The sequence below is a fragment of the Lissotriton helveticus genome, chromosome 4_1 (genome assembly GCF_964261635.1).
Source record: "Lissotriton helveticus chromosome 4_1, aLisHel1.1, whole genome shotgun sequence".
NCBI lineage: Eukaryota > Metazoa > Chordata > Amphibia > Caudata > Salamandridae > Lissotriton > Lissotriton helveticus.
Genome location: NC_136063.1, coordinates 1,259,363,500 through 1,259,377,291, shown reverse-complemented (window position 1 = coordinate 1,259,377,291; position 13,792 = coordinate 1,259,363,500). Strand labels below are relative to the sequence as shown.

Sequence of the window (13,792 nt, the reverse complement as noted above, 5' to 3'; positions counted from 1 at the left end):
AATTGGACACATAGTTGGGTGTCCTCTGTATTGAGACTGTGGCCCCACATTGGAGTGATTTTCACTGTCTATGGTCTCAGGACTGAGGCTGTGGACTTTGGGCACTATTTTGAGTGTGTTGAGTTTGCTGTCTTGAAAAACTGCCCTTCGACAACTGATAAATTTAGAGGGCATAAACGTTCCATAAACTTAACTTTGAACACGTAAAAACGTCCCCCTCGTTGTGCCCCGACATCAGTTACAAATTGTAATGGTGGGTTACTCATAATTTACTGAACATTTGCTCTTCAAGTCCGCAGTCTCTATAACAGACCAAGGACTCAGCATGCCTAGCCAAGTCAAGGCAGGACTTCCTTCATAGACCACTTCACGTCCTCGCTAATCCGAGGAGCATTTCACATAAAATATATATACATGTATATTTGTGTTTATGAATGCTTTAAGAAATTTAGTTGGTAGTTGGTTTTGACCCTTTACGATGAATTTAATGTTAAGGAGTTAATTTGACAGTGTGATGTAGGGCTATGGAATTTATGATTTACAGTTCACCTAGTGGGCCATTCAGGCCTTAATCACCAATGAATTTATCATGGATCTAATCAAACAAAAAAAACCTTTTTTTCCTTAAACCTTTTACCAACAGATATATTGAAAATTAGAGCAATGCGAATTATGTTGACTTAATGGAATTCGGTTTCTTAATTTGATAACCCTAATGAGTTTAGCCCATCCAGGGCAAGAATGTAAAAATCAGACTATTAATTTATCGTTAGTCTGTCAGATATGTATTATTTGTTCAACATCACGAACATTGCCTCATTATGATTCTTTTCACTATTTGAGTTATTTACCATTCTAAGATGGCGCTCAGGAATTGTAAAAATGATCCGTTTTTTATTTCAATTGTTATGCCCTATTTCAACTTCCGCCTTGCCGTCGCCAGCTGACACTGACGAAGGCAAGTGCTGAAACGCGTCTTGTTTGTTTGATTTTTGTGCAATAAACCGAGAACAAGGTTTAACCTGCTGCGAGTGCTGATTCCTGTTGGTTTTTTGAACTACGGAGCTTTAATATATATATATGTATATGTCATTAGGACCTAGTTTCCATACGAAAAGCACTTTTTGATTTGCTAATAACTTTTGGCATAGTTTGGTGAACCTTCCCGCAATTATCAAAATTAGTTCAACTAATGTCTGGAATGTTTCGGGGTGATTCATCTAAATAAGGCTGAGAGAAATGGGTGGTCCCAAAACGTGTTTTCCCCATGCAATTTCCCACTGAGTTTTTAGACACGACTACAGCTCGAACCATTGAATGAAATTACACCAAACTTGCAAGAAAGCTAGATCTTGGTACAGAACGAGCCATTCACTGAATGAAGTCATCAGTGTTGACATCTGAGATGTCATTAGTGATGTCACTGACCATGTCATGAGTGATGTAATATGTGAGGTCATAAGCAGTGCATCATTGGGGTGTAGGTTATAGTTAAGCTCAGGTAACTACAGATGCAGAATTTTTATGGTTTGTGTCAGTGAAATCTGAGCCTAACTATAGTTTTTTTCAGTGAATTTTTACAGATCTTTAATGTTTTTTCCTATCTATAACATCCCTGCAACCTTTGGTTAATTAAATGCCAAAGATTACAGGGACGTTACAGCTAGTTATAGAATATATATAAGGAAATGAGTGAGGCGGAGGACCAGGAGCCATACGGGTTTACAGGTTGATACATGCGGTATGAAAATGCACGCAAATATGTTAAAGTATTACAATATGAAATGTGATATCACCTGTTTATCCAGCTAAAACCTTGAGCAAGTTTGCACATTTCCGCAGATATATGTATATATTTATAGCATTGAAAGTATTACTTTTATGTCTATTGCTGAGTTTACACACGTGATGGATCACATTGAGCACTCGTCACTTCAAAAATGAAAAGCTTACTCACTTCCGTGTCACGTGATCAAGGCTCTCCCTGAGCCGAAACACGTCAGATCGAGTAAAGCAATAAAAATTCTACAGCACAACATCGTGGTCCGTCTCCATCCATAGTATGCATGCCGAGGAGTGACGGAGTGTTGGGAGATATATATATATATATATATATATATATATATATATATTAACACGCTTGCCACTTTACCCCCTGGATACCCGAAGAAAGGCAAGTGCAGACCCAAATAGTTTCAGCCGCGCAGTAATAAATGCCTACCCTGCCTCGAATAAAGGATTGAAACAAGCACTGTTGGTGTGGCCTGTCTCACGTTGCAGAGAGATACGTGTGTCTTGTGGAATATATATTATATATATATATATTAACACGCTTGCCACTTTACCCCCTGGATACCCGAAGAAAGGCAAGTGCAGACCCAAATAGTTTCAGCCGCGCAGTAATAAATAAACTCGAAGAAAACTTGTGGAAAGGCTGCTTAGCCTCATGTACACACACACACACACACACACACATTATATATATATATATATATATATATATATATATATATATATATATATATATATATATATATATATATATATATATATATATATATATATATATATATATGTGGCTAAGCAGCTTTTCCACAAGTTTTTATCAAGTTTCACATTTATTTATTATTGCGTGGCTAATTAAAGCCATTGCAAATAGATACAAAGTATAAAACAAGACAGCTTGATGTGGTGTCAGGTGCTGTGATAGCACTAGTTACAGTATGATTTAAAATTCCAGTGCATTATTATTAAAATAAGAATTCGTTCCACAGGATAACAAGATATTACCCAAGTCTTCTTTGAAGTATTAGTGTAAGGTGCTTGTGGCTGGTTCCTGACATGCATTGTTTGACTCAGCTAGGAGTCATCTCTTTCCAGTCGGCGGGTGAGGCTTGTTCGTTGGGGTTTTGAGGGCGTGCAGGGTCAGCGCTGGCGGGAGGGGCTGAAAGGCCTATAATGATACATGAAGTGGGGTCTGAGCTCTGTCTACACACTGGGCTTAGTTTTTCACCAGGAAACTTAAAAACAGAATTTACACACCACCAATCAGATGAAGAGAAAAATAATATCCTACAGTAATTGCAGGTATATTGTCTACGTTTATGTCTCCATGAAGATGAACAACTGAATAGGAGGTAGTTTGTAGCACGGTAAATGCATTAGCAAATATCCGGTGGGAATGTGGAGGCATGGTCTAAGCAGCAACTGCACCACCCTTAACTACCCAGCACACATATGTGATGTTGAAAGAAATGCCTTTGGTAACTTCAATTAGTTATTCATTGTAGTGCCTTCCTTTTCTTGTGCTACTCGGTCTCATGGCACAGTTAGGTAGTCCACAGGAACTGTTTAGGCCCACTAGTTTACATGCGTTGCTCCTGAACAGGATAAAGATGTATGCATTCAGCCAGGTTCAATCCAATGCATTGATTACTTTCACCAAAACTCGCCCAACCAGATATGAGTCACTGGTGTGTTACTTGGCAAAGTGGTTCCAGTTTATACAGAACACAACTCCATAATTACTTAAATTACAAAAAAGTGGCTGGTGAATTAAGCTTGCAAGCACCACACCTTCTTTACAGAATCACAAAAATGGTAATCCGCGCTGGCCATGACGAAAATAATGAAAAATACCACTCTGCTCTTGAATAAAGTATGTGTGTATATGTTTTAAAGTACTTAAACCAGCGTGTACCCCATATCGAAGGCTCTCAGGGGTTTGAGGCATATCAACTGTCCACTGGGAACTGGAAATGCTTCACTCAGTCACAATGTGGCAAAAAAACAGATTAAATCACAGGGATTCCTGGCTGTTCAGTCGGTAATTACACCAAATAACTGTTATTACAGTGGCTTTGAAAATCGTGTTTTCTGTGGTCAAAAATACCGTAAACGATACAGTTATACCGTGGAATATGATAGCCTTGTAAAATATAAATATTGGACCCCTCTCTAACGTGCACCGTTTACCTCCAGTATTATCAAAGAAACTCGGGGCATATCATAAAGCGGCAGCGATAATTATCACTGGCCGCTCTTAGCGAGAACTCATTTATCGCCGGCAATTATCGCCATGCTATCGCTGTATCAACAACGCATAGCGCAATGACAATAATTTCCCAGCGATAGCGGTGTTTTCCATGGAACATCGCTGGTTTTCCAGCGATGTTCCATGGAAAACGGCGATAACCTTGCTGATACGACCCTGCGGTCGCATCAGCAAAATCCACCCCCATTGTTAGGTATAGGTAAGTCAGCATTTTAGCAGGCGTTAGTTTTTTGCCAAAACAGCAGTTTTCGCCAAAAACTAACGTCTGCTAAAATGCGCGTGACTCCTTGTAAATATCGCGATGTACATCCAGCGATATTTTATAAGGTAGTCCGTCAGTGGTACGCCCAGCTACGCCCACTTTGCATCTCATTAGAGATGCGAGGCGTCGGGAAAACGGGTGCTAACATGCGCTAATGCATGTTAGCACCACCTTGTAAGTAGGCGATGATAATATCGCCGCTTTAGCTGCAAAAAGTGCAGCTAAAGCGGCGATACTGTCCTTGTTAATATGCCCCCACGTTGGGTTCAGTTCTTAGAGATGAATGCCACCCCCCTGCGATTAGTACTCGCCACAGGCTAATATGCAATACAATCAAGCTGCTTGTATACTTTGCCTCGAGTGCGATCCTAGAAGTATAAGCTAAAATAAAGTTTCAATGATCAGTTTGTGGGACCGTTTTCTCGTGATAGTCAGCTTAAATTTGGCAATTCATTTGTAGCAATACAAATATACAATCAATACGGTGTAAACTATTTGCATCAATTGCACCATATGGAAGACAAGTGTAATATCCTCTTGAAACATGCCTAAAATAAAATCGCCACATTTTTTGTTTGGAAAATAACTTTTTTGTTCTGTTTTATTTATGAAGTCTTCGCATTTTAAATTTCTGTGCTACACTCTACTAAATGTGGGCTTCTGTCCCAAAATGCTACTGTATACATTCCCAATTGCTAGGTAAGTAGGAGAAAGCAAACCATTCAAGACATGTATTGAACTATTCAAAGGTGCGATGGTTCTGCAGTGTATTCTACAACTCTAGCTTAGGTGGAAAAATTTTCATATACAACCTTGTTTAGATGATGCATCTGTGCAAAATCATAGTTACACACCCTTGTAACTTCACACAGTGGCGAAGTGGCGAAGCATGCATTTCGGCACCGCTAGTACTAGTAGAAAGCAACTCTGTTCAGAAACAAAAGCAGACCAAAAAGCAGAACCTCTCAAGTGCAGGCACTCACCAGTCATGCCACGAGGGACCCCCAGAGATCAGTTACCGGTTGTTCCGTTCCAATGAGAGTCCGCCTCATACCATGAGCACAGGTACAATGGCGGCTTGTATGGCATGGAAACTACTCAAATTATTTTCTTCAATTAAATGCTCCTAACAGAGACACCCTCTTCGAATGCAATATCACGTAGTACCCGACCAGAGAAAGGAGGGGTATCATTTGGGGCTGATAATCCCTGTGGTGCAGTTTGCAAACTATGGACTCCTGGATTTTAAGCAATCAGAATAATGATATTTTAAAAGCTAGTTAGCATTAACTTTTTGTGCCTACCTGCTACCGATCAGTGTTTATCCATGAACCTGCTGCTATACCGAGTTTTTAACAAAGGGTGTTTTTAAAAATCACTGGCTACCCCGTCACCAGTCAAAGAGCCTGCAACATTATTTCCTCTAATCTCTTTGCTGGTTGAAGGGTATATGTATGCACTTCTGTTGTCCAGATGAGGGTGGTGAAACAGAAACGTTGTACAGTTCTGGGCTTCAGTTTATTGTCGAACAGTAGCTCATCTCTAACTTTTAAACAAGCACTGGTAAGACCACTTGGTTTTGCCACTGATTTTTAGCCATGCTGCACAGCAACCGCAATGCTATGCAGCCTGGCTAAAATAAATATAAATGTTTTAAAAGCCTTTGATAAAGCTGCCCACGCACCTACAAAATGGCACGGCCACTTTTTTTCTTTTTACATACCAATCTGAGTTGGATTGGTAACTAAAAAGAAAATAGAATGCACAAAAGCATTTTTTTAAGCGGAGAGCAACAGGAACAGAAACAACATTGAGGAGGGTGTGTGGAGTACAGGAAGATACCGGAAAGCAATGGAGGCAGGGCTTGGGGGTAACGCAAAAGCAATAGGGTGAGGGCCAGAACAAAAGCAATAAGGAGGTTGGGAGAAAGCAACACCGTGAGTGCGAGTGGGGGGGGAAGCAATGGGGAGAAGCACACAGGCGAGCACAAGAGGGAGGGTGCAGAGAGAAGCAGTTGGTCAACAGAGAGCAGCACAGAGTGCAGAGGAACAGACGTACATGAAATAGATGACTCGAAAATACCTACACTTTAATGGAGTGGTTAACACAAAAGAAAAAAGTAGTGCTTGAAAAGCAAGCAGTGAAGCAATGATGCCAGGCAAACAAAGAGACAATAAGAGGCAATGAGAAGAATAAACAAAAGATTGACAAGTTGGGACATGAATAAGTAGTTGCCAAAAAGGACATAACTGAATCAATTGTTGGACATAAAGTTGGAAGAGAATACATTGTAGTTACCCAACAAGCTTTCTGAGAATATAAAATTCAAATGAGAAATTAGGAGACCCTAGGTTTAAAAAGACAAATTTCCAGGAGGGTATACTCTACTGTTGAGGATTCTGGTGAGATACTACTATTCAAGAATAAAATAAATAATTATGGATATAGTTTGCAAGATATATCATAATGAAAAGGTGACTTAAATTTGAGGAAATGAATACTCCTGTTTGTCAATTTCTCAAAAGCAATCTATACAGGTTTGTGTTCATAGCCGAGATTAAAACTGCAATTTAGCTTCTAAAGAATGGAAAAATCACAAAGTGATAATGACTTCACTTCTGAAAAAAAGAGTTTTCAGGCAGTTACTATTACTATTTACCTACATATTGAGGAATCAAATCATGTTGTTTAGTATTTGCACTGGATGAACCTCTCTGTTACCACAACCACAAAGGGACAATAGGTATTTGCTGGAGAAATAATAAAATTGTGACCCTCCCTGGGGTACTCCTACCACTTCTGTAAATGCAGTGCATAACTTTAAACCTCCGCAGGCACATGCTTATCACCGCACATCTCGAGATCTACAAGCAGTTTGGGAACTGGGACACATTTGGAATAAGTTCTGCAGTCTTCAAAATTTTGATCAGCACACATACTTGTGGCTGTTAAGTGGATACATGATCACAATATATTCTAAAAAAAGAATGTTCTCTAAAAACTACAAAGGGCCTTACGTATTACATCAGGTTGTCACTGGTGTAGTGTGAGGGCAACAAAAGCTCATGAACTTCATGTAAATAATATATATAGTGGTTGCCGCTTCAAGCATACTTGGGTCCTAAAATATTAATACCAACTCCAAATGTTTAGCTGTATATTCCCATAGGCATTCCCTTGAATTTCTTACAATACGCTGTCCTTCCAGCAGGCCGTTCCAATGCACGAAAGGCAACATTCACTTCCAACTCTGGACTGGACCTGGATAAAGCAAGCAGCCTCTACTCGCCACACCGGAGCTAATGGCATCCATTTTACATCCCAAAGAATGCAAATCAAAGGCTGACTGCTTTGAATTGTTTGCTCCTTTATGGAATTCCTTCAGTTGACACTGCCAGAAGCAGAACTGAGCAGTGTTGTTTACATTTTTATCTACACCAAGATCCCATCACTGAGGACTAAATTCACAAAGAATTTGATGTGACTTACTCTTGTTGTACTCCAAGCATAGACCTGGAGTAAGTCAGGAGTGTTCTTTGAGTACTCCTACCTTACTCCTGGAATCAAGGAGAAAGGCAGGAATACAACAGAAAGTCACTACTACTCGCTGAAAAATCTGTGCATCAGGCACTTATCTTGACTTTCTACTTGTGTAAAACAATGAAAAACTGACTGAGGTCACGATATTCCTAATGCTGGTGCAATGACTTCGGATTCTGGAGAAAAACTGCCGCAGATGCACATACTTATTTTTCTTACATGTTGGGGGCTGCATGCTTCTACAACGTTATTCCACCACTTAAGAAATTAACAGCACCATTTTGTTCCTGCACTCTTTTCTACAATTTTGAATATTGCCGCGACAAACAGAATATAGTCATTTTATGTAATTCAACTGCGCACGTCAGCCACAACACAGAAAAAAAGCAAGGTCTAAAAGGCAGCATAGCATTACATTAATAATTGCCAGTTCAATGAACACGGTGTACCTCAGGTCACAATAAGCAAGCAAAATCTACTTTAAAAAAAATTGTGACAACCGCCTGAATCTGCTTTGCAACTCTGGGTGCGGAGTGGAAGCTCTCGCGCCCTTTTTTAGGTTTTGTTTCATGTTTCCGAGCCTATTCCATTTTGCAAACGTACAGAGCTGAGGCTCCGTGTCAGAAATTACCGCTGCGCATCCATTCCGGCAGCGCTAACCTTCTGGACAGCATACCCAGGGAAAAGGCAATTACTGGCTCGCAGAAAATAGAGTTATTTGTCCAGATTCAGCACTGTCAACCTGTACTTTGCAAGTGACCCAGTTCAGTTATCACTAATATATATGTACCTCGAAGGGCTGCTGCAAGATGCATTGCTAGCCAAAACATTTGCGGTATAAATCAACGCAGCTTTAAAGAGCATTTTCTGACAGGTGCATTATGCAACGACATTATAATCCTGACGTCCAGCGGTTTAGAACTTACCTGCTATTGCTTTTGATGACCTGATGCATTGCAGCAAGATCTGCTTTTCAACAAACAGTGCTGCGTCATCTTCCAAAATTCAAGGGACCCTCGCTCTTTATTTCCTGGTTATTTCAACAAACGTCAAGATCGGAGGAGGGCAAAGGTCAGAGTCCAGCCATCTTTATCCTGCAAAAGAAAACAGGTTACGTCAGAATGCGTGCCATACACAGGACCGCGTTCAGCAGGGTCACTCGATGCTGTTTCCGCAGCGCACCGGCCTCAGAAATCATGTTTGGGGTATTTCATGCTCTGACTAGTAAATTAAATAGATCTACAGCTAACTTCGTAAAATAGGAATTAATTTAAGCTCTTCCGGGCGCACAGAGGAAACAACGAACCAAAGACAAACTTTGCGTGGCTTATCGAAGATTGGCACCAACGAAAACAACCAATACGATTACGGGCTACTATACTGTGCACAGTAGGGAACCACCCTATTACAAGCACTGTAAAAGAAATGTACAAATTATGGTGCGGAATTAGTATTAGTCCAGTATAAATGTAGCCGCAAAGCTTGGGGCTGGTTCTGTCTTTGATGTAAATGTTCTTTGAAGAGGCATGTCAAAAAATGCCATCCCAAATCCCAAATCTACCGGTGCCTAACAAGCTGTAGTTTTTCAAAGTTTTGCTGGATAATCGCTAGAAAAGACGCTATACATCTTATCAGATGTAGTTTTCTAGATCCAAAAACAGAGCTTAACATAAAAGCATTGGCAAAGCCCGTGGGTTTGACTCTCGCACTCCAACGTTGGCCATAGGTTTGACTCTTGCACTCCAGCGTTGACAAACGTTATAAAAAATGCCGGCTGCAGTGCAAATCAATTTAAAACAAGCACTGGCACAGCCAGCTGGTATTACCTTGGCAGTTGTGATTGTTTTTTATTGCGAGAAGAAGTAGAAAAACAAACAACATGCTGCAGCTTCAACAGGGCGAGAACATGCTTCCAATAAAAATAGTAAATTAAAATAAATATTGGTGGCATGCAGTTTTAATAGAACTGAACGTGTCCTTCTTAACAGGCAGGAGCAGTATTTGGAAAAAAATATGCAACTACCTTATAGTTTTGATGCACATCATAGAAAAATAGGATTGACTTTGAATTATGTAAACCAAAGACATAGTTTAAACTCAGAAAAATTTCTATTTAAAAAAAAAAAAAAGGATAAGGAATTACCAGAAAAATAATTGACATTGTAGGGTACCTGCAACCAGCCTTGGCCCTGTCATTTCTCTTTAGGCAATGGAAAGGTCAAACATTTTGGATGTAGCTGTGTGAACAAGACGCTGAATGGCAAAACACAGGGGGTGGCAGTCTTAGATCAGGACAAGAGGGACGCTATCATTGCAAATGCTTCCAGCACTTTAAGATGTGAACCAATGGAGATCCCGAAAAATAAAACGCTAGGCTGATTAAGAGACAAAGTAGTTCCAGGCGTAACCTGGAGGTCAAACTTCAGAAAACTGAACAGACTGCACATACTCAAATGGGGAGCAGAGACAAGTGCTGGAGGTGACAACCTTCCCCAATTTCTCTTGCACTGCAGAGCTTTAGATAAGAACTCATCATCTTAAGTTAATCTTGGAAATCTTTGGTTCAACCATGGCTTAAATCAAATTCTTGACATGTAATTCACCTGACACGAGAATCATGGCTTTGTACAACCCTCACTTGGTCTCTTTTGAACTAAAGGCCTCATTACGCTGTCGGTAAGAATGGCATTCAGATTTTCCTAACCCGTGTAAGAACCCATGTTTTTTTTTTTTATATATTTTTATTGGATTTTTTTAGACCTAAACATGCGACAATTAACATATAGTCATCTTCGCATTGTCCATACAGGGTGATGGTCCATTTGACTTAGATGCTGGTGGCATTGTTTACATAAGCTTGAACGACCCTGCTAGACTACAAATATTTGTTGTCGCTTTGTGCTGGGGGTCTCCATAAGGTAGGTCGGGTTGCAGCACATTATGAGCTTGATTGGCCCCCTTTCCAATGGCCTACTCTGGGAGAAAGTAAAGAGGGGGGAGAGAGAGAAGAGTCTAGGGGGAATGTGGGGAAGGGGGTGTCCTGTTCTAACTGCAGGAGAGGTGAAGGGCTCTGCGACTGGTACTGACTAGCACTTTCAGGGTAGTTCCTAAGGGTCTAGGAACCTGTCCAAGGAAGCCCACATACCCATGTTGAGATTTCTCCATGGTGTGTTACGTAGGGCTGTGAGGTCAGCTCCTCTCAAGAATGTCACCCAGTTGAGCCACTCCTTGAAGGTGACTTTGGAGGTGTCCTTCCAATTGGTGAGTACTATTTTAGCTTTTAGCAGGAGGTCAAGGAGGTTTCTGTCGTGTTGCGTGTCTAGATCAGATGTTATAAATGCGGTGCGACTGAGGCGAACTCTTCTTTAAGTGTGCACCCTAAGGCTTTGTTTATGAAGGTAAATATGGTGTTCCAAATTTTTTTTTACCTTTGTGCAGTGCTTAACAAATTCCTTTGGCAAGACAAAAAACCGAGAATAAGCCTGAAAAAATTACAACTAGATAAGAAACCAGGAGGCCTAAACTTGGCAGATTTCAGAACATTTCAGACTGCATTTATAGCGAGACAGGGGATCTACTGGATCCTGCCCAACCAGAGCTACACGCCGGTCTGGCTCAGGATGGAGAAGGCCATACTCAACAATCTTGACTCATTAACACTACTCACCGCAAACAAACAGACACAAAACAAGAGACCCATATTCAAAAACACCAGACACGCCCTGATTAAGGTAGATCAGAAACTAGAACACAGCGTTAAAAACTCAAACTGGGAATCTCTGTGGGCAAACACAAAGATAAAATATAGGGGGAACCCCTAACTATAGACGCAAGGAAAAAAATAGTGTTCTCATTCCCAGCCCAACTGGAAGAAGGGGGAATCCCCCTCACCTAGAACCCATGTTTCCAACAGTTCGGAAACATTTCCGACCGATTATGATGGAAGGTAACCGTTAGGTCATTCTGAATTGGTTCCGACCGGCATTCGGAGAATCCGAGTGGGTCGGAGCCGAATTGCACATCTCTATGGACCGTGTTTCCGACCGACGTATTACAATGTTGGATTCGGACACCCTTTCTGAATCGGTTAGTCCGACACAGAACTGCTGTCAGAAACTGACTTTGAGGGCCCATAGCAGGCCCCTTTACCCGGAGGCCTCCAGTTGAGGCCCGTAGGGGTACCCATGGGTCCCCTCTTTAAAACCATGCACATTGTGGCAGGCAACATGAGGTGCCTGCAACAGGGTGCAAGATTTTCTGCAACCACCCCTTTTTTCAATGGGAGCCTGTGTTGACGGTTGGAACACAGGCTCCCATTGATGGGAGACTTTCCGAACGGTATTAAGAACCATCGTAATTGGTCGGTTGGACTCTCCGAACCAGAGTCGGTCAGAACCGATTCCAACAAGGAGTCGGTCAGATTACTTTCCAACCGACATCGTAATGAGGTCCTTAGTACCAACGTAAATGTCTGATTTTTGCAACCAACAAGTTTCTTTTTTCTTTAATTTACCTTTTCTTCTTACTTTTTCCCCATGACCCATTCTGATTAATTTTCTTGGTTGGTAATAATGTGCAACTTATCTTTTCACGTTTTGATGTCTGTTATTTGTCTGGTGCACCTAAGGATTGCTGATTCACAGGGTATTTAGTTAAAACGAAACTACTAGACTGACTGGGCTTATTCCAGAGAAGCTCAAACTTTGGTTTACAGTTTAAAGGTCGGGTTGTGCAAAGCAAACAAGATCAGAGGCATGTGGCAAAGCAAGTCAGATGGATAGTAAAACTGCAGTTTATAGTAGAAAACCATCTGAAGCCAGCAACACAGTCGACCCAGGAAAACTTCCACAGAAACGAGGGGAGATAAACTAGCAAAACAATGGACGACACTGAATATGGATGACATTAGTTCACACACAAACTAATAACCCTAAAATGGATTTCCATTCACTTTTTTCTGGTTGCTAATGCTAGATAAGTACCCAAGCGTCAGTGTTTTTTCAAAGTGGTAACTGCTCTCTATTAAAGGTGTGTGAACTCTACAGCCTTTTCATTTGCATAATTCCATGAAATGTCAGGAAAATGATGCGTGATTACATGGAATGCAAAACTGGCAATTTGGCTCCACATTTTAACATGCATCCCTGTGCCTATTTTGGGTACAAAGACGCATTTGGTGCTACAAAGAAAAAATCAAAACTCCCATGTAATGAAAACCGAGCAGCTCAAATTCTAATATTTAGCGTTGCTCTTGGGCACCATGTCCTTTACTTAATTTACACAACATGGCGTAACAGCATTATTTTGTGAATTTTGCATAACAAGAGTAAGGGAAATTTTGCAAGATTACACAGTCATACCAGAAATTTCACCTGGGCCTATTCTCTACATGGCCATGCTAAGAACAAAGGAGAGATAAAAGCAGTAAGCACTGCAAACCTGGGAATACTGACTGCATCAAATACACCACCACATGTATTCTGTACTTCGCGAGAACCTCAAACATGAATGCAGCACAATTTGAAGAGTAAAAATTATTTGCCTTTAACTCAATAAACCTTGGATCATAAGGTAGACGTAGAGCTGGTCATACTGTTAGGTGTTTGATGACATCTCATGACTCTTCTATTCACTTTCAATACAGATTTTTTTCACCTAAGATTTGCACACTTTGCGTTTATGAGTTGTTTATTTGTTAGTGAAGGTGTTCCTCGACTGCCCACCGTACACCATTTTAAACAAAAGGGTTCTTTAACTAATACAATGAGATCAATTCTAAGTGATGTAATCACAGTCAAGGCAATTGCAATATAAATTATTTTTCTGGCTGTGCCATTATCTTTTTGCGCTTCTTTTTTCACAACTATGCTCGGGGCAAGCAAAACAATCTACTTAAAGTTTGTGTAAAGCTGCATTTTCTATGCCACAGAATACAT

At 40.7% G+C, this 13,792-nt stretch overlaps 1 protein-coding gene across 2 annotated transcripts in view; it reads right to left on the bottom strand.

The window, feature by feature from the left end:
- ZNF516 (zinc finger protein 516) overlaps positions 1 to 13,792 on the bottom strand; it is a 322,495-nt gene that overhangs the window by 162,521 nt on the left and 146,182 nt on the right. For both annotated transcript variants that reach the window (XM_078687821.1, XM_078687822.1), the window contains exon 2: positions 8,783 to 8,950. The gene's annotated coding sequence lies outside the window, so the exon portion shown is untranslated. The remainder of the gene's footprint in view (positions 1 to 8,782; positions 8,951 to 13,792) is intronic.